The following is a 24,029-nucleotide window of genomic DNA, read 5'->3' as shown; positions in this document are numbered from 1 at the left end:
GGTATGGGTCATACAGTACTTCTATTTTTAACTTTTTGAGGAACCTCCATACTGTTTTCCAGAGTAGCTGCACCAATCTGCATTTCCAACAGTGCAAGAAGGTTCCCCTTTCTCCACATCCTCTCCAACACTTGTTGTTTCCTGTGTTTTGGATTTTAGCCATTCTGACAGGTGGGAGGTGATATCTCAGTATGGTTTTGATTTGCATTTCCCTAGTGATCAGTGATGTTGAGCATCGTTTCATGTGTCTGTTGGCCATCTGGATGTCTTCTTTGGAGAGATGTCTGTTCATGTCTTCTGCCCATTTTCTACTTGGTTCTTTGTTTTCTTTTGGTGTTGAGTTGTATAAGTTCTTTATATATTTTGGAGAGTGAACTATTTTTTAATGCAATAGAGATTGCTGAGTTAAATAACAACAAAAAGATTGAGAAGGAGCTTTGCATAAAAAACCTATCTGCAAATAATCATCCTTCACTTAATCCTGAGGATTGGGAAAAGATTTCCTTTTTGTTATTGTTGTTGGCTTATTTTGTTGTTCCTGTTGTTTTATTAAGTGATTTTCTTTTTCTTTTGATTGAGATAAAATTGACATACAACATATTAGTTTTAGCTATACAACATAATGATTTGATATCTGTATTTATCGCAAAATGATCACTCCAATAAGTTTAGTTAATAGCCATCACCACGCCATAGTTACAAATGTGTGTGTGTGTGTGTGTGTGTGTGTGTGTGTGTGTGTGTGTGATGAGAAATTTTAAGATCTACTCTCTTAGCAACTTTCAAATATATAATGCAGTATTGTTAACTACGGTCATCTTGCTGCATATTATATCCCCCAGAGTTATTTATCTTATAAGTGGAAGTTTTCATCTTTTGACAACTTCACCCACTTTGCTCACCTTCCATTCCCTCCCTCTGGCAGCCACCAATCTGTGCTCTGTATCTATAAGCCTGAGAGACTTTTTTAGATTCCACATTTTTAAAAATACTACACAGTATTTATCTTTTCCTGTCTGACTTATTTCACTAAGCCTAATGCCCTCAAGATCCACCCATGTTGTCACAAATGGCAGGATTTCCTTATTTTTTATGGCTGAATAATATACCATGGAATATATGTACCACATTTTGTTTGTCCATTCATCCATTGATGTGGATGTTTGTTTGTCCATCCATCCATGAAACTTATGCTGTTTCCATATCTTGGTTTTTGTAAAAATGCTGCAATGAATGTGGGGGTGAAGAGACCCTTTTGAGTTAGTGATTTCATTTCCTTCCGATAAATACTCAGAAGTGGAATGCTGGATCTTATGGTAGTTTTATTTTGAGTTTTTTGAGGACCCTCCATACTGTTTTCTATAGTGGTCACACCAATTTTCATTCCCACTGACAATTCACAAGGTTCTCTGTTCTCCACATCCTCACCAACACTTGCTATCTCTTGCCTTTTTGATACTAGCCTTCCTAACAGGTGTGAGATAATATATCAAGTGATTTTTGTTACAGTAGAAAGTTTAATATTAGAATCGACTTTGTTGCATATATCATAGTCAGTTTTCAGATAATTTCCTATTCATTTAAGGGCTTTTGTACTCTTATCCCATCTCTTAACCCCATCCACTGCCAGCCTCTGACTAAGCTCTTGAGCGTCTCCACCAGCAAGCAGTGCAACCAGTCAACTCAATTCCAGGCAAATAAAAAGTACGTGAGGTCGCCAGTCAAAAATATTGTCAGAAATACCATGTTGTTGGGGCACCTGGGTGGCTCAGTCAGTTAAGCATCTGTCTTTGGCTCAGGTCATGATTCCTGCTCAGCAGGGAGCCTGCTTCTCCCTCACCCTGCTCTTGCTCTCTCTCATTCTCTCTCTCTCAAATACGTAAATAAAATCTTTGTTTAAAAAAAAGAAATATCATGCTGTCATATTTTTCTGCAGACTCCCATAAACCTGGGGCCCTAACCCACTGAGCTGGATAACTGAGCCACATGGTTACGTCTATCTTTGCCAAGTGTAGAGTGATTTCTTAGTACATCTAATAGAATTGTATTACTACCTTCTCAATATGAAGAACATAATAAGTTTATGTTTTTTACCTTAACAGATTGCAGGTGTAGATTTTAATGTGTTTCTTTTTCTGTTTGTTGCTTAAGAAAAATCAATACAGTGATTTTATCAATTTGGTATTTGTTTGAATTTTGTTTTCCCAGTAAACATTTCCTCAGTGGTGCTGATATTGAAACATTAAAAAACCAAAATAAATATATGTAAACACTTGTCCTTTAAGCATTGGTTAGGTAGCAGAAAAGGCCAACTTCTACATCTAGAAGGCAGAGAAATGAGAAAGAGAAGCAGCAGGGATGTGAGTGTAGGCTGAGACCATTTGAGGGCACTTGGGCACATTTATATCTCATGTCAGTGAAGTGGTAGAAGTGAAAAAGTTGGCTCTCTTTGGAGACAGAAAACCATAACAATAGAGGAGGTTCCTTCTATATCCGTGCCAGAGTTTACTTTGGAATTTTTTATATCTTCCTGATAATAGTTTAGAAAGAGATCAAAGTTGAAACTATAAGAAAATAATTGAATTAAGTCACTACATTAAGTATCGCATCCAAATTACCAAAAATTGAAGTATATAGGGTTATTTTTTAAAAGATTTTATTTATTTACTTGAGAGAGAGAGACAGCCAGCGAGAGAGGGAACACAAGCAGGGGGAGTGGGAGAGGAAGAAGCAGGCTCCCAGAGGAGGAGCCTGATGTGGGGCTTGATCCCAGAACGCCAGGATCACGCCCTGAGCTGAAGGCAGATGCTTAACGACTGAGCCAACCAGGCGCCCCTGAAGTATATAGGGTTAAAAAAAGAAAAGATATGATACACGATGGGATTATACGAATCTCTAGACCCCCATTTTTGTAAATTACTCTCCAAATACTCATAAATCTAAGTAAATTCCTGCAGGACATCTCCCAAACAAAATGTGGCTGAACACAGAAAGCTGAAATACATAAAAAACAGGCTTTGGGCATATATTTTGTCTGGAATTTATTAGGAAACAGAAATGCCACCGAAATGGAAATTGCACACAGGGAAAAAAAATTCCATCATGCTTTTATCCAGATAGGTTGGAAGTGATGTAATAAAGGCACCATAATTTATGTACATAAATGTGTGGGCAACTTGCTCAGGGAGTGACAAATGCAGTATTCTAGTAAAAAAAAAAAAAATAGTGAGCATCAAAGAAATTTGACCAGCTGCCAACAACCATGAATCTCTTCACAACCTTTTTACTACATAGATGCCAAATCCAGCTTGCCATTTTATTCCGTCCTCAAAGACATTCTTATTGATGAAGTTATGAGAGAATATACCATTATACTTCAATTGACATACATCCAGAGTGTATGGCAGCCTCGAGAAGATTTCATTCTTAAAATGAGGACATTGATAAATCAACAGCCGTACACCTCGAGGATAATGGCTTAAGTCTGACCATAGGCCTCAACTTAATGGGACTGTGATCTTCATGCATCTTGCCATGGTCAGTAAACCACATCACAGAAACCACTGTACGTGATACATCACCAACAGCCTGCTCACTAACCAGGAGGGACTTCAAACAGAGACAGCACTGAATTGTTTCAGATGTGGAGGCATGCGAAAAACCTTCAGAATTAAGACAGAATACATTAAATATCGCACTAAAAGAAAACATCTGTGTCTTTGTCCAGAAAAGCTAAGAGCTGTTGGCTGCAGTTACCACAGAATTATAGCATTCCATGTGCTAACATTGTTAAGTGATAAACCTTTCCAATGATGTGGCTTTACCAGAAGCCACTTAGCACTCTTCAAATTCATAGCTTGATAGGTTTCCATGGAGAGCTTGCCATAAAGATATTTCCTTCTTTGGATTTCTATAATTTTATATCTTACACACCTCAGCAGTAAAACACAATGGGTTACTTATTACCCCTTCTGAAATGAATAACCACTATTTCCCACCTTGAAACATTACTTCAACCAAGTCTGGATGAAAACATTTCTGCTTATCGGGACATGAACGGAAGAGGCCTCACAAATAATCATTTAAAATTCAGTCAAGTAATAGGATAGCCATAACAGTGTCCCCCTCTCTGCAACCTCGATAAATATTTAGAATGAGGAGTATGTGGGTAGCATGAGAGAGAGAAAACAGAGACAGACAGACAGACAGACATAGGTAGTGAATCATTAGATCAAGATTTATTGAGTTCTTTAAGCAAGTTCCCTAAATGTTGACTTACAAATGGTAATAAAATAAAATAACAAAAAATAGCTTAAAAAGTTCAGAAAGCAACAAAGAGGTACTACTGCCCAGCCCCTGGCAGAGGGCCTATCACAAAGTAAAGGTTCTAGAAATAATTTATGAACAGATGGGTCATTGTTGCCATAACCATCCGATCCTTAATCTAGTGACCCTTCTTGCCTCGGCAACTATCCTCTGATTATGGAAAAGTTTTCCTTTGGAAACTTCACAGGAGAGGCAGAGCAAGGTTTTATGTGCTGACATAGGCCTGCTCATGGCAACCATCCCTGCTGGCCTTGAAAAATGAATTTTCCCATCTTCTTCAAAATGGTCCAAAACAATGTTACCTGGCACCTTATAAGAAAGTTATGAAGACATATAACGGGCCCCATTCTCCCCAAGTTGGTCCATTTGAAGAACAGACCAGAGTCAGAGTACATAACCTGATCCCAAGCCTCTGACAACATGCTAATATTGGGTCTGAAGAGAGAGAAGACCAAGCGACAGAATTCACAACCATCCTTCCAGCTTCCTCTCTGCCGGCACCAACCTACTCACAGTATCCTCTTCGTAGATCTGTATTTCCGAGGGAGCAGAGACAAATGAAGCCAACAAAACCAGCATCACTTACCAATTACTCAGGACTGGTCCTTCCTCTCTTTCTCTTAGTTAGTGGCTCTTTCTGACAGTTCCTAAAACCAAAGCGGCCAACGTCATCACTGGGGAAATGGGGGTCAAGACCAGCGCTAAGAGAGCAGCCAGCTAAGGCTGTATCTTCACAAGCACAAGGGTGGGAGCGGAAACAGAAGACAGAGCAGAAGGGGCACAAAGATGGCAAATCACATGCTGGGATCGAAAATGGATCCAACCGAGACAGAGAGCATCCCTCTCCGAACACAGAATGCCTCAGACTTTTGGATGGGTCCTGCCACCCTGGAACACTGGAAGGGTCCCATAAGGGAGGCAAACAATTTAAATAGGGAGAAAAAAAAAAGAAGAAGTTTTAGCAGTCCGAGGTATCCAAAGTGCAGTCAAATGTCACACCTACACCTTAGTGCCCCTGGACCCACAAAAACTCCCACCCCAGCTCTGCCATTCTTTTTTTTTTTTTTTAAAGATTTTATTTATTTATTTGACAGAGATAGAGACAGCCAGCGAGAGAGGGAACACAAGCAGGGGGAGTGCGAGAGGAAGAAGCAGGCTCCCAGCGGAGGAGCCCGATGCGGGGCTCGATCCCATAACGCCGGGATCACGCCCTGAGCCGAAGGCAGACGCTTAACTGCTGCGCCACCCAGGCGCCCCCAGCTCCGCCATTCTGTCCTGTATCTAATTCAACTTTAAAAGAGCCACTTCCTCTCAGCCACAATGAAGCCAATTCATGTCCGTTTGTTGCCACTCGCTGGCTTTTAGTTCCACTTTTAAATTACATATATATATGAACTCGTCTCATGTTCATCCCCCCAAATTTACTTAGTCAGTGATTTTTTAAGATCCCAAGCTTATAAACCATTGAATTCACATGGTTTGAATACTGAGTAATTCTTAAAATCTCATTACTAGAGTGAGACATTTATCTCAAGTTAAATCTACAAAGAAAAAAAAAGATGTGATGGTAATAAAAACTATTGGAACAGAATCATAAAGTTGGATGTCAAACAACAGGGTACTGTAAATGATAGCCTCCCCAGAAGGTTCTCTCTGATAGCCACAGCTACAGAAAACATACGCTAACAATAAATATGACTTCCACAACACCACAGCCCTTTCAGCACTTGGTCCGTGTGCGGACGATAAGTAATGGTTCTGCTCCGCATTTTTTGTTCAATAAGAAATTCTTCCTCGCAAATAATAAATTTATAGCAAGAGAATGTCTTTGTGACTCAAGCCTCCATTTCTTTAGCTTACTGCTTTTCTGGACATAAATTCTATTAGCCTACGTGTGGAAAGTGTGTGAGGGCAACCTGGAACCAGTGGGAATTGGTAAATGCCTCCTAGTTGAAAAGGAAAACATACAATTCACTTTAGAATCTTTGTAGCTCTCCACCATCTTCCTGGCCGTTTCAACCCAGCCTGTGACTTAACACCACTTCAGTCAACGGTGGACGAGGCAAAGGTCTACATTCATTCATTACATTGGGGTAAAGAAAGATCAATTGAAAACAATAAAATGGCATACATGAATGTGTATATCATGTCAGTTAGCTGTATATGTATTTCAGAATACCATACCCTTATTTACATTGTAGAAATGGTTTCATTCTAAAGACGATGTCAGTGTTAAAATAGATTCATTCTTCCAGTCTTTGAGTACAAGCAGGGCCCATGTGACACCAGAGATACTCCATGTATGGAGTTTATTTTACTTAAACAAACACTTCAGTGATTTTTGTAAATCAACAGTGCCCAGGCAATGACATATTTTCTTTCAAAAGAAAATAACACATAATTATATAATGGAATCAGTTATTTGAAAAATACCAGAATTTCTCTCTCTGTATTTCAATAGCAATTTAACAGCTCTGAACTTAATCTATTATCCTTTTTCTTTTGTTCGTCAGCCCTGAGACCATCTACACTGGCACCACTCAAACGGTATTGACGAATAGAGCTGACCTCCGAGCTGACGGGCACACACCGCACTGAGTTAAGAACAGAAACTGAGAATAAGCACTTAGAAACTTTTTACGGCAATTTGACAGGTAAGTTTTTCCTGTTACGTTAAATCTAATATTAAATATTAGAGGCTTACCTTCTGCACGATTTGGGGTATTTTTTAATTTAATTTTTCTTGTAATTCGTTGTTGTTGTATTTTACAAAAGTATCAATCATGACCAATTGGAAATTTTTTGAACTGGGGCTTTGCCAGTGTAGTTTGAGAGGCGTCGGCATGACTACAAAGTGACCGGGATAGTCACATAGTGGTCTTTGGAATTAAATGCACGACATCAAATACATATATTTCTGTGTGGCCATGTATATGTGTAAGTTTTAGAAGCATAGATCCAGGGGCGCCTGGGTGGCGCAGTTGTTAAGCATCTGCCTTCGGCTCAGGGCGTGATCCTGGCGTTCTGGGATCGAGCCCCACATCAGGTTTCCCCGCTAGGAGCCTGCTTCTTCCTCTCCCACTCTGTCTGGTTGTGTTCCCTCTCTCGCTACCTGTCTCTGTCCAATAAATAAATAAGATCTTAAAAAAAAAAAAAAAAGAAGGAAAGAAACATAGATCCAGGGCTTATCTATGTAACAGAACAATTAACTCGACAAAAACAAAGATCGAAAGTCTGTGAATTCATTCCTTCAATCTCTTCAGACGTGTTGCAGCTAAAGAGATTATTCAGAAATAGAAATGGTTTGATTAAATGACTGAAATAACTGGGTTTGCTATGCCCTGATCTTTTTCCTTCCTTCTTCCCTCCCTCCTTCCCTTCTTTTCTATGTAGAGACAGTGTCATCTTCTTCTCTCTCTTTAAAATGTAAAACCAAGAGCCCCTGTCGCACACGTCAATAAAATGCATCAATAAAATTCACTGCGGTGGGGTCAGGAGGAAAAAAGAGCACAGGAATATATGGAGAAACAAAACTATGGATGGGAAATGCAGTTACAGTAGGATCTAGAGAGAACCGTCCACCACAAAAGAAGCATTTCTTCATGAATCCCTCGAGGGCTTTTTTCCTGAATTAAGTCACTTTTTATTAGTGTATTTTAATTGTCTGAAAGAGTGATTTCTTTTTAAATCTGAATTTTTGAACAGCTCTGCTTGGTTGTTTACCTGTGAACAACCAAAGAAATTTCTTCGAAGTCGTTAATGAACATTCCTTTGGACTGTTTTAGGAAGAGAACTGGTGAATCCATTTCCCCTGCTGCTTGCCCCCTCCCCCCAGCCCCACACTGCAGACCCAGGACTTTCATTAGGTCCAAGTCATTTCTTCTCCTTTCTGAAATATGGATGGTTAGAAATAGGACACCAAAGCAACCATATTTCCTCCCACGACACTGCCTCTTTCTATGTACTCAAGACACCGCAGATTTGTTCTGCCTCACCTGTGTCTAATGCTAGACACATGCCCGAGAATCTCCAGCAACTTTTGTGTGTCATTCCACAATCAAGGAAACGTATGGTGCAGGCTCACAAGAAAACAGAGAAATTAATCTATATCCCTTAAGCTTTGCAATCCATTTTTCTTCTCTGTCTGCTCTGAAAACTGAACTCCCCGGGTTGGCGTTTTATCCTACAATTTTGTCTTCTGCCCTTTTCTCTACTCCACCCCTCCCCCATGGGGTCTTTGGCTCCAAATCAAAACAGCTTTCAAGTGGCCAAGACCAAGTTCCAAAGCTCCTACGTCTCCTAGAGATTTTCCTTCTTTCCCAGATTTTCCCGAGTCCCCATCTTTGTAGGAGGGCATGACTCAAGGCGGGGCTCTGACTGTAAGTATTGTGCCTCCGCCCCCACCCCAACTGCAGAGTTTTATTTGAAGTATGTTACTCTTCTCCTGCTTCGTAACTTGAGGCCCAATAGTCTTACAACGTCATTTTTTCCCTCCCTACTGTAATTCAAGAGACAGCTGTCTTTGGAATAAATTCTAAATAGTTGGTCTGGAAATGAACTTCGCAGTGGGTCCCTCCTCCATTCTGGCTGATGTTTCCCCATTAATCTCTTTTTCTCTTTCATCCATTTATTGGCTGATGAGTCTATAAATACACCTCATCTGCTTTTACTTTGTTTTTTAAGAATAAACTGATACCAAACACACTGTCTTAATTACATCCACAGGCAAAAGCACAACAAGTTTAAATGTTGTCACAATATAGTTTAAAACACTTGACATCCTTAATTACGCCGGCTGTGATAAAACTGGCAAATGAAAATCCTAATTTGAGTGTGTAAAAGAGTAGTTCATCTGAAAGGCATTCTTAACATTAATAAATGAAAATAAACCAGTAACCCACTAAGCCAAAGAAGACAGTCTGGCAGTGAACTGATAAGTGGATTGGTAAGGAGGCAGGGAAACAGGAGGCAGGGTAAGGAGACCTGCCCTCAGGTCTCAGGGTCACCACACTTCTAATACTGGGCAAGTCAGTCCTTCTCAATTCAGATCAGAATGGGAGAACACGAGTGTCCACATCACGTGCTGGCCACACGTTCGTAAGGATCGGAATCCTACGAGCTCTTCAGGAAGGAAGGCCCAGGACAAATTCTCAGAGGATGGTAGGTTTTGGAAAGTTCTGCTTGGGAGATGTAGACAAAATTAAAGGAAAGGATAAGGAAAAGATAAGATAAATGTCTTGGCAGGATCTTCCCAGAGAGGCTGCCCTATACCCAAGCCAGTGTCCCAAGCCATCTTTTTTGCGGTTATATTTCCATTCTATACTTTTTAAAAAATACTTTCTATAAATGCACCCATGAAATCATTGTCCCTTCCTTTTCTCTCCACCAGACGCAGAAAGGGAAGACGATCTCACTATCAGCCCAGAAGAAAAGCTACTAGTCTACAAACTGGTTAAATAACTGTGGTCCATTATATGACTTACTATTTGTCACTCAAGTCCAATACCTTCCAAGTTATTAAACTCATCAGGATTCACTTTTTTAAAAAAATTTACTGCTAATGGGATAAATAATGATCACCGTAGCAAGTATTACTTATATGCTCTTAGAGAAAATAATGGTTGTGATGGTATGGCTACTAATTTTCAGATACTAGTAGGCTATTGGGATCAAGTAATATTCTGAATTTTGTAAAAAAAAATCCTTGTTTTCTTGAGATATGCTCACATAATATACAATGCTTATTTGACAAAAAGCGTTGGAGAAATGAATATCCATTTTTGAATGGGAAATAAAAGTCAATGGGAACTTTCTCAGGTATGAAGTGATTATAATGCTCCATTCTTCACATACAAAAATGCCACAAGAAAATAGCAGTTGAGGAGCACCTGGGTGGCTCAGTCAGTTAAGCGTCTGACTCGTGGTTTCAGCTGAGACCATGATCTCAGGGTCATGAGATCAAGCTTCACATCAGGCTCCGTGCTCAGCATGGAATCTGCTTGAGATTCTTTCCCCCTTCTTCTCCCTCCCCTCTTTGCCCTCCCCCTGCTCTCCCAATAAATAAATAAATAAATAAATAAATAAATAAATAAATAAAATCTTCTTTAAAAAGGTAAAAGAAAATAGCCGTTGATCTGTTTTGAGTCATGTGTAAAAACTGGTAGACAGATCAAAACGGTTTTAAGTGAACCAAAAGAAAAAAAGACTTACAGATGGCCAAATGGTCTTGACATTGATGGAGAATCATACGAAGAGTGATGCTCAGATGTTTTACTATTTCAATGAGGACAACTCAGAATGAGTATGATTAAACTGCAGAAGAATCAAGTTTGGCCACATGTAAGAAATGTCAGACTAGCTGAAACCCTTTCATCACTACGAAAGCTACTAAAGGAAACTGTGGAAGAATCTATTTTCTTTGAAAAGAATGTTCCCCTTCCTTGAAAGAAAAGAAGAAAATCAAGGTCTATACCGGTAGTTCCCAACCTTCATTAAGTCAGAATCACCTAGAAGGATTGTTGGCTCCACCTCGACAATTTCTGATTCAGTCGATCTGGGGTGCAACCCAAGAATTTGTATTCTGACAAGTTCCAAGGCGATGTCAGTGCTGTTGGTCTGGTGGCCACACTCTGAGAACCAGTGGTCAGTACTAACTCTGTGCTAGGCATTGTCACATAACTACCTCACTGACTCTGTAACCACTCAGAAGTAGATGTAACTCTGATAGATAATACGGATATTCCACAACTTCCATAGGTTTCCTATATCATGGGGGGACAGCCATAAACTGCTTTCTATATACCCAGACTACCCTTTTGTACATCAGTTGATGAGCAAACTTCCTGAAAGACACCCCCCCCCCCGGTCGCTGCCTGGCAGCTACAATTCGGTTTGGGCTGCAAAGCTGACAGGCAAAGGCAATGTGATAGGTTCACCAAACCGTTTTGTTTCTCTCCTGGGCAAACAGGAAAACCACATCTCTCAGTTTTCTTGCATTTGGATGGGATCTTATACCGATTTATGCCCAATGGAATATGAGCAGATGTGATGTATGTACTTACAGGCCTGGCCCTTAAAAAGACCCAGCAGATTCTCTTCATCCTTTCCATTTGCTCATCAGCTAGTTGAATATAATGGACACACCAGAGGCCACCCAGGGAGGCCCTAATGGATGGCAAAGACACCAGGAAAGATGCCAGGATCCCTGAGTCCCCATCTTGGAGAAGAGCTGTGCAGGCAAGATCAGCCCCTTTGGACTCTGTGTGAACAAAGAAATAAACTAAGCCCCCGAGTTTCCGTATTCTCTGCAGCAACAGCTAACAGTAGCTACCCCAATAAATAACTTCTACAGATAAAGCAACCTAAACAAAGTTCAATATTTGTGCATAAGTCTTTAACTTCAGTGGGATTCTCACTTAAGCAAGTTGACTCTATGTTCACTTGCAAAGAAAAAGAAACTTAAAGAACATGGGTTAGATGCTAGAATTTAAATCACTCAAATGTTGTGTCTAAAAAGCAAAACTTACATGGAAACAGGATCTCTCCCCATTGAATCCATTGTTTCACTATCTTACAATCAACTTGCAGTCACGTCTTAAGGATCAAAAGTACAAAAGTGCCTATTCCCTCATTTTTGAATACTGGAAAATTAAAAATCAGAGAGGCTGAACAATTCCCTCAAAGTCATGTTAATAAATAATAGAATTAAGGTTCATTCCAACATTTGCATCAGCCTACACCCTCATTCTTTCCACTGTACCTCACTGCCTCTCTTCTCTAAAAACTTGGATGTCTGCCTATCTTGGAAAAAGAAAATATATGAAATGATCTTACAGTACCCCCTTTTAGCCATTTGGTTCTATGATAAAGTTATTCCCATACCTTTCTGATCTTGTGAATGCAGGAACCCTGTGAAAAGTGTCCCTTTGCCACCCACGCGGATGAGCCCCCAGACACAGGACTCTGGTCAGCTGGCCACGCTCACCATGCTCTGCAGAACATTGTTTCTATGAAGTGCTTCTGTTTATTTAATGTAGAAAACAAAGTTACCACCACATGAATGAGTATGCTACAGTTTGGTGCTCGACACTGTTGGCAGAAGAGTTGGCCTGCGTCCCACTTTGTGCCCCAACCACATCTCAGGGGGAAAGAATTGCTCCCATCACTCCAAAGCAGCCCATTCTGCTCAACTCAGACCCCCACAGATGTGTGGTGATGAAGACAAAAGATTTCTGAAGACAGAACTAGCGAACAAAAACCTTGGAGACTCCCTAGCTCTTGAGAAGAAGGAAATAAATAATTTATTTATTAACATCACAATGGTCCTTAGAAGAATGTCATAAAAAGCATCCTCTGTCACCACTGCCATATCAAAGCAAATGTGTGTGAGATACTTGAACTGGAAAAATTATTTTTCATTGACAGTCCAACAACTTTGACCTCATGCAGTATTTTGAGAGCCCACTTTGACCATAAATCAGTTCTACAATCTCTTGGGCCCTATAAAATATGTATGTAGTGGTTAGACATTTGCGTGTGGATGGTAGCAATGTAAAGATAAGCTTTAACAAAGTTATTACCATCTATGTACCTCTGTACCCATAACCACTTCTGTGCCTCCAGTTCTGCCAAGATCCTTGCTCGATGGGTGGTTCCTGTGAAGATTCCCCTGCCCTCCCATCCAGAGGACTTCCCAATGGACTGCATGGTGACAGAAGCAGCCACTGGGAGAAATTATTATTCAGGTGGTCCTCCAGAAAGACTCTACATTGGTCTGCGAACCTCCCAGCTGTCCTTGTTCACATCTTTGAGCTGTGTCTGAAAGTGCAAAGTGAAATATGATGATGGATGAGAGGAAGGTAGAGATCTTGGGGTGAGTATTCATGTCAACACAATGGAATTCTACCAACAAAACTTCTGCTGCTTACATCACTCCTGAAGAGGCAGTTGCACACACTAGGAAGTGGACTGGGGCTTTCAGCCACAGAGTTTGGGCACTATCAGGAAGTGTGTCCCGAACAGAAAGGGGTATCATGTAGACCAGTGTTTCTCAAATGTTAATACGCATTTGAATCACCTGGGATCATGCTAAGATGCAAGTTCTGACTCAGTAGGTCTGGAGTGGGACTGGAGGGACTACCTTTCTAACAGATATTGATGTGATGATGCTTCAAGGAACCAGGGTATAGAATGCAAGAATACAAAATTTAATTTCTGAATACGTGAGCTGTGAAACCTTGGGCTTCGGTTTTCTCACCTGTGAAATAGAGATCAAGTACTATCACGTAGGATTATTGTGAGCATTAAATGACATGATTTCATTGACCCAATGCGTAATAAGAACTCAATGCACTGACTACAATAATATTGTATTTTTACAGCTCTGACATTGGAGCAGCGTCCAAAAATAATGATACCCATTGTCAACTTGGTTTTCTAATAGTGAGACCAAGGTGTGCATAATAAGGTGAAAACTGGGTGTGTAGAAGGGTGTGCTGGGTAGGTAGAGAAGGGGGCTAAAAAGAAAATTGGGGATGAATAAAAGGAGACATCCTACCTATACTTCCATTCATGCTTAGATAGAAACTAGACCAATAAGAAATGCATCTCTGGGGCGCCTGGGTGGCTCAGCCATTAAGCGTCTGCCTCCGGCTCAGGTCATGATCCCAGATCCTGGGATCGAGCCCCGCATCAGGCTCTCTGCTCGGCGGGAAGCCCGTTTTTCCCTCTCACACTCTCCTTGCCTGTGTTCCCTCTCTCGCTGTCTCTCTCTGTCAAATAAATAAATAAAATCTTAAAAAAAAAAAAAGAAATGTATCTCTGTGAAATTACATTAGAAGAAGTATGAGCAGTTATCAGGAGAAGATAAAGGACAATGTTTGTGGCTTCTTTTTTTTCCCAGAAAGCAAACGCATTAAGGCAAGACTGCAGCTACCAAAATAGCACATCGCTTTAACCCTCCTACCTGCGATTCTCACAAACATTTCCACCATAGGGATAACATAGACTTAACAACTGAATAAAAGAAAGTAAATTAAATTACTGTGATGCATTCCCAGAGCACTCTACCAAAATTTTAGTCAAGTACTTAACTCCTAAACCTTCCTCCAGTTCTCTGAGCTGCACATAAGATGAGCTCATTGGTATGAATAATACAATACAATGACCTCCAATTTAACAATCATATGTTAAGCATTTCCTATGCCAGGCTATGTATTAATCACTTGGAATATAAAAATAAATAAGACATGGGTTCTTTCCCATGACCGGTTTTAATCTACATATATCTACAAAAAAATTAGAATATCCTGATGACCCAAAGGCCAAATATAGCCCATGGGTATAAGATAGATATAGGGACTTTGGTTTGGATTTAGTCTAATTAGTTGACAACATTAAAATAAAGGACAATAAAATAAAATAAATGCTCAATTTCTTTCCAGAAACAATCAGATGAAGCTGAGTAATGGATGCTCCTTTTGGATGAGATATTCATGATCTAGTTTACCACTGTCCTCATTATTGACCTAATCATATACAGGCTTCATTCATATACCTTACCAAACTGGACTGTATGGGGTGTTGAGTTTGGCCCAATGAAAGATGGTGAAGAAGTATAGAATTTCTTCCTAAAGAAATGGATACATGTGCATGGGTGGCTCAGTCAGTTAAGTGTCCAACTCTTGATTTTGGCTCAGGTCATGATCTCATCCCTGTGTTGGCCTCCATGCTGGGTGTGGAGCCTGGTTAAGATTCTCTCTCTCCCTCTCCTTCTGCCCCTCCCCTGCTTGCTCTCTCTCACTCTTTCTTGAAAGAAAGAAAGAAAGAAAGAAAGAGAAGAAGGAAGGAAGGAAGGAAGGAAGGAAGGAAGGAAGGAAGGAAGAAAAAAGAAAGAAAGAAAGAAAGAAAGAAAGAAAGAAAGAAAGAAAGAAAGAGAAAGAAGAAAGAAAGAAAGAAAGAAAGAAAGAAAGAAAGAGAGAGAGAGAGAGAGAGAGAGAGAGAAAGAAAGAAAGAAAGAAAGAAAGAAAGAAAGAAAGAAAGAAAGAAAGAAAGAAAGAGGAAGGAAGGAAGAAAGAAAGAAGGAAAGAAAGATGTGAAAAATGTATGGAAAAAATGACCCCAAAAAAAACAAAAAAACAAAACTCCCCCCCTTTTTTCTTAAGTATTTCCCACATACTTGCCATTTGGATTGCTCTTCCTCTATTTCTGTAGATCCAAATTACCATCTGGTATCATTTTCCTTCTGCTGAAAGAACTTCTCTTAACATTTCTTACAGTGAAGTTCTCTTACCTTTTATTGACCTGAAAGGTTTTTACATTGCCTACAGTTTTGAAAAATACCATCGCTGGGTATAGAATTCTAGGTTGGTTTTCTTCTTTCAGCACTTTAAAGATAGCATTCTATTGTCTTTAGGCCGCATGGTTTATGATGAGAAGTTTGCTGAAATTATCGTCATTCCTGGGTACAATGTATCTTTTTTCCTCCAGCTGTTATTTAAATTCTCTGTTTGGCATTGGTTTTGAAATCTAATTATGACGTGTCTTGCTGTGGTTTTCTTTATGTTACTTCTGTTTGTAGTTTGAGGAGATTCTTGGCTCTGTGGGTTTATATTTTCATAAAATTTGGGTACTTTTCAGCCACTATGTCTTCAAATAGGGTTTTCATTTCCCTAAAACACATTTCTAGGACTCCAATCACACATATGGCTTAATATAATCCCAGAGTTCACTTTTGCTCTATTTGTGTGTATTTATTTTGGGTTTTGTTTTTAGTTTTTGTTTTTTTTTTTTTTTTAATCTACACTTCATTTTGGAGAGTTTCTGTTACTGTGTTTTCAGTCATGGTGATCCTTTTTTTTTTTTTCTGCATCATTTAATATGCTGGTAATCTTAACTATCCTATTTTTTTATTCCATAAATTCCTGCAAGTTATATTTGGGTCTTTTTTTTATATCTTTCCTTCTCCTTTCACTATGTTTGTGTTTTTGTTTACATCCTCAAGCATAAGAATAAGCTTTGTAATGGTCCTGGTAAGGTCCTTGTCTACTAATTATCTCTGTCATTTCTCAATCTGTTTCTATTGATTAATTTTTCTCTTGTTATGAATCATATTTTCACACTTCTTGGCATGTCTAGTAATTACTTCTGGAATTTCACATATTGTGAATTTTATTTCATTGGGTGCTAGGTTTTACTGTCTTCCTTTAAAGAACATGGGATTTTATGGCAGTTCAGTTTGATCTATGAGAGCCTCACCTTTAAGCTTTTTATGGTGCGTCCACAGTGGCTTTTATTCTAGGAGTAACGTAATCCCTCACTAAGGCATGACCTTTCTGAGGACTCCATCCAATGCCTGAAGTATTTTGAAGTTGCTTCACTCAGGCTGATGGAAGCACAAACTCTTCAGTCTTGTGTGACCTCCGGGTATGGTTCAGCCCCATGCATTCTGGGTAGTCCTACCCAGTCTTGGTAGTTTCTTCACTTGCCTGTGCAGATGACAATATTCAGCCAAACATTTGGGGTGAACTCTGCAGATCTCCACAGTTCCCTTTCCATTTAGCTCCCTCCTTTCTGGTAATACACCTTGCATATGCTAGCCTCCTGGTTCTTCCCAGACTTTGATCTGTGCCTCTTCAACTCTGTGAGACCAGCAGACCCTGATCTGGTTCCCCACCCTAGGAAGTGGCCTGAAAACTCTCTCCAAGCAGTAAGCTGTGGCAATCATAGGGCTCATCTCTTTCACTTTCCTACTCACAGGGATAAACCTTTTGTCTAATATCTGACCTTTTGTCTGATTTCCAGTTGTGCGTGGTGAGATGGCAATTGTTGTAGTAGTTAATCGATCACGAGCAGAAGCAGGAGTTAGCATAGTTAGGAGAAAATGAAGACGAGAAGAGGCAAGAATTTCAGGCAAGAGTGACCACGTGAGCCAAAGAAATAGGTGAGAGACAGCAAGCACGAGTACCAACAGTGACAATTTGGTGTTGCTTCTCCATAAGGTAAAGGCAGGCAAGGGGCTCGGAAAACGTGGGTCCAGAGTTGGTGTCTAGGCCAGAATTTGGGACCTCAGATGTCACGTGATTTAGAACTGTGGGACAGGAAGAAAAGCAATGGACAAAGAGGAGACCTGGGTTTGAGTTCTAGCCTATCATTAGCTGTGTAAACTTGAGCGATTTTTTGTGCTTTAGTTTTCTCATTTGTAAAACAAGAGGCCTTCACCAGTTCTTACCCAAGACTGTATTTCAAGGCAAAATTTCTCTAATTGAGTTCAGTGGAGGTAAAGGACACTTCAGTCTGGGATTTTTAGAGAAAATAGTTTATCAGCAAGTAGTATTTATTTATCACCTACCATACACCAAGATTTATGCTCAGTTTTAAATACATTATCTTTCATTCTTAAGAAAACCCCATCTCGGGGCGCCTGGGTGGCTCAATCGTTAAGTGTCTGCCTTCAGCTCAGGGCGTGATCCTGGCAATCTGGGATCGAGCCCCACATCAGGCTCCTCCACTAGGAGCCTGCTTCTTCCTCTCCCACTCCCCCTGCTTGTGTTCCCTCTCTCGCTGGCTGTCTCTCTCTCTGTCAAATAAATAAATAAAATCTTTAAAAAAAAAAAAGACAACCCCATCTCACCGATTATGAGAAAGAGAAGTTAATAGCTTGTCAAAAGTCATATAGGCTAAAAATGATGGAAACAGGATCTGAAGTTTGGGTGAGTGCATTTTGCTGCTTCTGTCCTGGGACCAGGAAGCAGTATGTCCTTAAAGTGCCCTGGGTGATTCTAACATGCTTCCAGGGCCAGCAGCCGTCCATTAAAAAGGCTAAAAGCAAGCTCGAGACATCTACCTGATAATAATAAGTAACACCTTCAATAATGTTTCCCCTCCCCCATTACACCAATTCAGACAAACTGTGATTACACCTGTACTACACCCCAACTCTGTAAGGGACCGAGAGGTAGGTGGATAGAAAAAGCTTTAGGGGCGCCTGGGTGGCACAGCGGTTAAAGCGTCTGCCTTCGGCTCAGGGCGTGGTCCCGGTGATCTGGGATCGAGCCCCACATCAGGCTCTTCTGCTATGAGCCTGCTTCTTCCTCTCCCGCTCCCCCTGCTTGTGTTCCCTCTCTCGCTGGCTGTCTCTATCTCTGTCGAATAAATAAATAAAATCTTTAAAAAAAAAAAAAGCTTTAATTTTCTGGAAGAGGGTGCATTCAAGAGGTGTCCACTTCATGGACCTTCTCGGCTCAGTGAGTGGTCAGTTGTCCTAGCTTGTCCTCCCTGTGCTTTTTGCAACAGTACTAATTGACTGAAAATATATTATTTTAGAATGTTGGAGTACATTGACCCATATTTTATGCAATTGATTTCTGGAGCACACTGATGGCATTAGGGCAAGATTTTCCTGTACTCCTAACAAACAACTGAAAGCTTCCTCAGGTCTAGCTGAGCACCCTACCTGTATTATCTCAGCTCATTCACGCCACAGTGGGTCACCCAGAAATGAGGCCAGGCAGTCCGGCTCCAGAGCCACAGGTCTGCGCCCTGCGCTGTGCTGTTCCCCCCTTGCCGTGGCTGCTGGTGGAAGGGAGATGGTCTTTATTTCTCTTTCAGCTATAAATAATGAAACTAGAATAATCAAAAGCATTTTAAAATGTTGTCCTACCACCCTTTTAAAAGGTAGACTACAACAGAAAAGGAAACTCTTGATACCCTGAGACCAAACTCTTACATTCTTCTGGTCTATTGTGGGTGAAACCTCATTTTTGGCACACGGGTCATTGCTCAAAAGCAATGTGTGCCTTTATCTTTTTAATCTGTGTGTGGTCTCAGTAATGTACGTGTGTTATGGGCCGTGCCACGAATCTGGCTCTCCCTTCACTGGCAAGGATTTTACTACGCAGACCACGTTAACACGAAAAACCTGGAACAGAGAGCAACTCTGACTAGCAGCATTGTTTCCACGGCTAAATGGGCTGCACGATGTACATCACCCCTTGATAAGAAAAACAATTTCAAAACATTTTCTTTCAGTAAGAGAACCAGCAACATCTAACTGAGAGATGAGCGCTTAGAAGGGCCAGCGAGGTAAGAAGCCAGCGAGCACAAGCGTGTCTCTGTACGCCGGTCTCTGACAGGAAGCAAAATGTTTCACAGAAAGCAATTTTACCTGAGACAATTTTGACTATCCAGCAGGCAACGGGCTTCGGTGAACTTCTCCAGAGACAAACAGGCATTTTCCCCCCATAGGAGGTGACTTTTCACACTTCCAGAAGAAAAAAGATAGGGGAAGAAGTTGCTTTCCTAGTAGCCTCTGATCGTACATATCCACCCCCCCAGCAAGATTGGCAGTGAAAACAGTGTCCAGAGGAACAATGCACAGATGACTCTATTGTTTCACTGAGGTATTAGTTCCCTCAAACAAGCAAGCAAAACTCTTTGATCAAGCTTACTACAAAATATGAACCTTAACGTACCACTCCACACATACTCCCAGCTCCAAACGCAGAGGAGCTAACAAATAACGGCAGAAAGAGAAGCCAGATCCAACGTGATGGCAAACCGGATACTGGCCCAGAGGACAGCTGGTCAACCTTACGTTTCTATCATTTTTCACTTAAGAAACTTTTGACCCAGGGTAGAGATTCTCTATTGCGTGGACCCCTGACAGTAGTGAGTGCTCCACCCCGGGGCAGATTCGGTGTCAGTCCTGCGGAAGGGAAGGCCCCGCTGGGCGGGAGACTGGCCGGAAGGATTCTGGATGTTGGGTAGCACGTGCTGAGTTGGCTGACGGAACACATCCATCCAAGAAGACAGGAACGCCAACGCCTGACTGGAGCCACCGCCTACGTCAACAAGGTTTCCTTGTGGCAACTGGAGACGGGCTAGGTCCTTCTGCAGTGAAAACCCCACACAGTCCTGGGTGTGTTCTAGTGGACATTCGCTACATGGAGGGCGGGTGGGTAAAGGGGTCTCCACACCCCCCAGAGACTAGGCAGCCGCTTCTCTTGGCAAGGGTCAACTTCCCGAACTCCACTGAGGCGTCAATGCCTTCAGTAACTCAGCCCCTCAGATTCTAGTTTCCACCCAATGAGGAGGGGGTCTGGGACTGTACCGTGTGGAGTTCAAGGCAAAGCAGGGCCCGCGACAGCAGAACACAGTGATGCTGTGGGCCCCAGAGAGGAGGTCCCAATGCCTGTCGGCACCATTGTAACAGCTGGACTCCCACAGCACCCTTTCTCACCTACTGGTGAATCAGAAAGGCCTGCCAGCGGGACCAAAGTGATTCCAGTTTTCCAGATTAAAACCTGAAACCTCTTGGGGCGCCTGGGTGGCACAGCGGTTAAGCGTCTGCCTCCGGCTCAGGGCGTGATCCCGGCGTTATGGGATCGAGCCCCACATCAGGCTCCTCTGCTATGAGCCTGCTTCTTCCTCTCCCACTCCCCCTGCTTGTGTTCCCTCTCTCGCTGGCTGTCTCTATCTCTGTCGAATAAATAAATAAAATCTTTAAAAAAAATAAAAATAAAACATGAAACCTCTCTGAACAAAGTCCTGCGGCCATTTTCTTCTAGTTCTAAGTTTTAAAAAAACAAAATCACTATTGAAAGAAAAACCTAATAACTGCTTTATTCTTTCAAACTGCTAGCCTGAGTTATACAACTCACTCGATCACAATCAACACATCCGAACCCGAATTGAAATGCAGCTAAGACCTGCACAGAGCCTCGGACTTCACGGCCGCTAGCGCTGGCCTGGCAGCTGCGAGCACAAGAGACTAGAATTCACCCTCCTTCCCCTGTGCAGACAACTTTTGCAGGGCCGTGAGCAGAGCAGTAAGTGTCCAAGCCGGTGATGAGAGCTTTCCCGTGCGCTTCATCAAAACTGAAGCCGAGTCCAAAGGGTTATGTCAAGGAAATCACGTTAGACAGCGCCCTTTCAACATCTAAACACCCGCGCCTTTAAGACACTGAATAGAATTGATGATTTTTTTCCCCCGGAGCCATTTGCTTTAAGTTCATAACAACACCAGGAAAACCATCTCTCTTTTCTCTTATTTGCAAGAAGTATTGGATGAAAAGGACAGGCTAGAATCGGGGGGGGGGGGGGACGCATTATTAGTAGACAATGGTAATGAGACGCCGTAAAAGTAAATGCGAGCTGTCGTGCTCCTCTTATTTTTGGCTGTCAGTGGTAGCATTGGATATCATAAAAATCAATACATTTGGTGGTGGTGAGTGTGGCTGGGGGCGGAGTGGGGAAGGAATTCCTTCTGGTGCTTTCCTATTGCTAAGCACCTAGAAACTGCTTCAGGACATTGTTTCTGTCTTTTCTGGCAGCATCCTCTCCTCTTACATTGGTGGTAGAGTGATATGGTTAAGGGAAAAGTTGCCCGAAACTTCTGAAAGACCTGAGTTCTAGGCTTGGGTCCGCCACCAGCCTGTTTACAGTTGTGCTTACTACCTTGGGCAGTCAGAAAAATAAGTAATATTTATAGAGTACCTATGACATGCCAGGTTCTCCCGTTAATGTTTGGTGTCTATTCATATAGGTAATCCTCACAATGGTAGTGGGTATTGTTTTCATGGCACTTTATAGAAGAGGCAGCAACGCCCAATGTCATGCAGCTCAGAAATGGAGGACTCAGGATTCAGATTCAGATGCCCGGACTCGAGCACAAGCGCCTACCGACTACACTATCTTTCATCTTCCCTTCGCAACAAATGAAAGGTGTAAACCTCATAGATTTATTGTACTAGTTACTTGGCGCATATCCATAGCACAGGGCCTGGGGTATAAGTGGCAATCAAAAATGCCAGCCATGATTTTTGACCTTTCTTTCCTTCCCCTTTCATTCCAGACCCAAAGAGGCGGAACTCGCAGGGAGGACTTGAAGAAATCATGCGAGTTTCTTTTCTTCCCCACCCAGGGCGTCCTGTGTCCATATACCATTGTGCCGCACAGCTAACACACACAGGAATAACAATGAGGCCACTGGGTGCCAAGAACATGGTAGGCATTATACGGAACCCGTCATTCTACAAAACCTGTGTGCTTCCCAAGCCTGTGCAGGCTCTGCTGAGCAGGTTTAAGATTACTAGCAATATAGCCATTGCAAACCCCTTTAGTCAAGAGGGTCTGCTGCTTTGTCTTTAAAGCTTTGTGTCTGCAAGAATACAGGACTCTTTTATTTCAGCTGCAAGGGTGTTTGGGTAGCAGCCAGAGTCTGTAACATTTGGGGTCCTTAAGTCTTTATGCATCTGTTGTTTGGCCATCACAACTGACTGCATTGACTTGGTTGGAATTACAACTCAATTTACACCCTATATTTCCCCTTTACTTACTCTGCATCTTACAGGACTAGAGATTTAACAGCATTTCTCTGACTTTCTGGCCTCCTCTCAAGACTTTATTTGATTTCTACAAGCCGTATAACGGTGTTCTCTGCAGCCAATCGTAAGTCTTCACTTGGACGTTCTAACGAGGCTCTTTTCCTTAGCAACAAGCTCTAGCTGCCTCCTCTTCTCTCCTGCCGGCCAAGAGAGACGACGCAGCAAAAAAATGTGCGCCATTTTTAGAACGAGGCTAAAGCTAGCTCAACAGGTAAAAGAAAGCCGACTATCACCCCAGTGGGAAGGCGGCTTCTCCTGAGAGAAAACTCTCCTTCTGCAGGCACGTGATTCCTCAGAAAGCGATGAGGCCAAAATACCTGTTTGTAATCCAGGGCATGGAGCGTTGTTCCGCTGCTCACTTGACACATGATTGAAGGCAAGCTCGTTTCTTCACATGTTAGCTCGTCTTCTCCCAATCCTGTAAGTCAGGCACAGATACTTTGCTTTAGAACCTGAAAGGAAGCAGAGGAGCAAAGAAATTTAGGGACCTGCCCAGAGTTGCAATATAGCTGGGACAGGAATTCACATTGTTTATCTTAATGGTAAATGCCCTTGTTCTCTAGAACTATCTTTGCCACAGAATGGAATTCTTAATATAGAATCAAACTGTCTTGCTTGCAAGTCGCCTCATCTGGGTATTTAGATAAACTTACAGGGTTTGAAAAACCAACCTAATAGAAAACATTAATGTTCAGTCAGGAAAAGAAAAAGAGGTTCGCCAGAGCTTCACGTTATAGAAATATTTCATACTCAGCGTCTGCCACCATGAAACACTGACTACTTAATCTTCACAGTTACCTTGTGAAATACATTCTTAGTCATTATTAGTTCCATTTTACAGCTGGAGGAACTAAGGAAGAGTGTTCAAATGGCTTCTCTGGGGCCTCACAGGAAGTCAGTACTGCACGGGAGAAATTCTTGTATTTGCTCTCTCTCTCCCTACACAGATAGAGAAACCAGGTTGTCTGCAGAAGTTCTCACAGCTGAAATTTTTCCTGCAACGAAGGCACAGTCACCTCACGCCAGCTTTGGGGTCCAGTAGCAGCTCTAGGATTTCTAAAAATACAAAATAAAAACAAATGTGAGCTCCAAAGCGGAAAAAAGCCTTTGAGGTTGTGTTTCTCTAATCGTAGTCACTGGGCCATCAGGAATGTGGGAGGACCCTAAAGCAGTCCCAGAGGAGGACACTTACTGGGGTCCTCATGAATTAACAATATATTTGATGGCATTCGATGAAAAGCTGATGTCTTTTGTACATGTGTGCCGGGCTTTCCATTGGTTTTCAAAACGTGGAGTGTTTGTGTGTGGTGGTGAAGTGTG

The 24,029-nt window shown here is 41.7% G+C and overlaps 1 long non-coding RNA gene across 2 annotated transcripts in view; it reads right to left on the bottom strand.

Moving 5' to 3' along the window:
- The window catches only part of LOC123787297 (uncharacterized), a 56,959-nt gene that overhangs the window by 31,835 nt on the left and 1,095 nt on the right, over positions 1–24,029 (bottom strand). For both annotated transcript variants that reach the window (XR_015727236.1, XR_006778140.2), the window contains exons 2-3: positions 23,508–23,765; positions 23,027–23,161 (exon numbers count right to left, since the gene is read on the bottom strand). This is a non-coding gene — a long non-coding RNA (uncharacterized LOC123787297). The remainder of the gene's footprint in view (positions 1–23,026; positions 23,162–23,507; positions 23,766–24,029) is intronic.

This window comes from Ursus americanus, chromosome 17 (genome assembly GCF_024610735.1).
Source record: "Ursus americanus isolate L20-20 chromosome 17, mUrsAme1.1.p, whole genome shotgun sequence".
In the NCBI taxonomy this organism is placed as follows: domain Eukaryota; kingdom Metazoa; phylum Chordata; class Mammalia; order Carnivora; family Ursidae; genus Ursus; species Ursus americanus.
The sequence above is the reverse complement of the archived record's forward strand: the minus strand, read 5'-3'. Positions and strand labels throughout refer to the sequence as shown.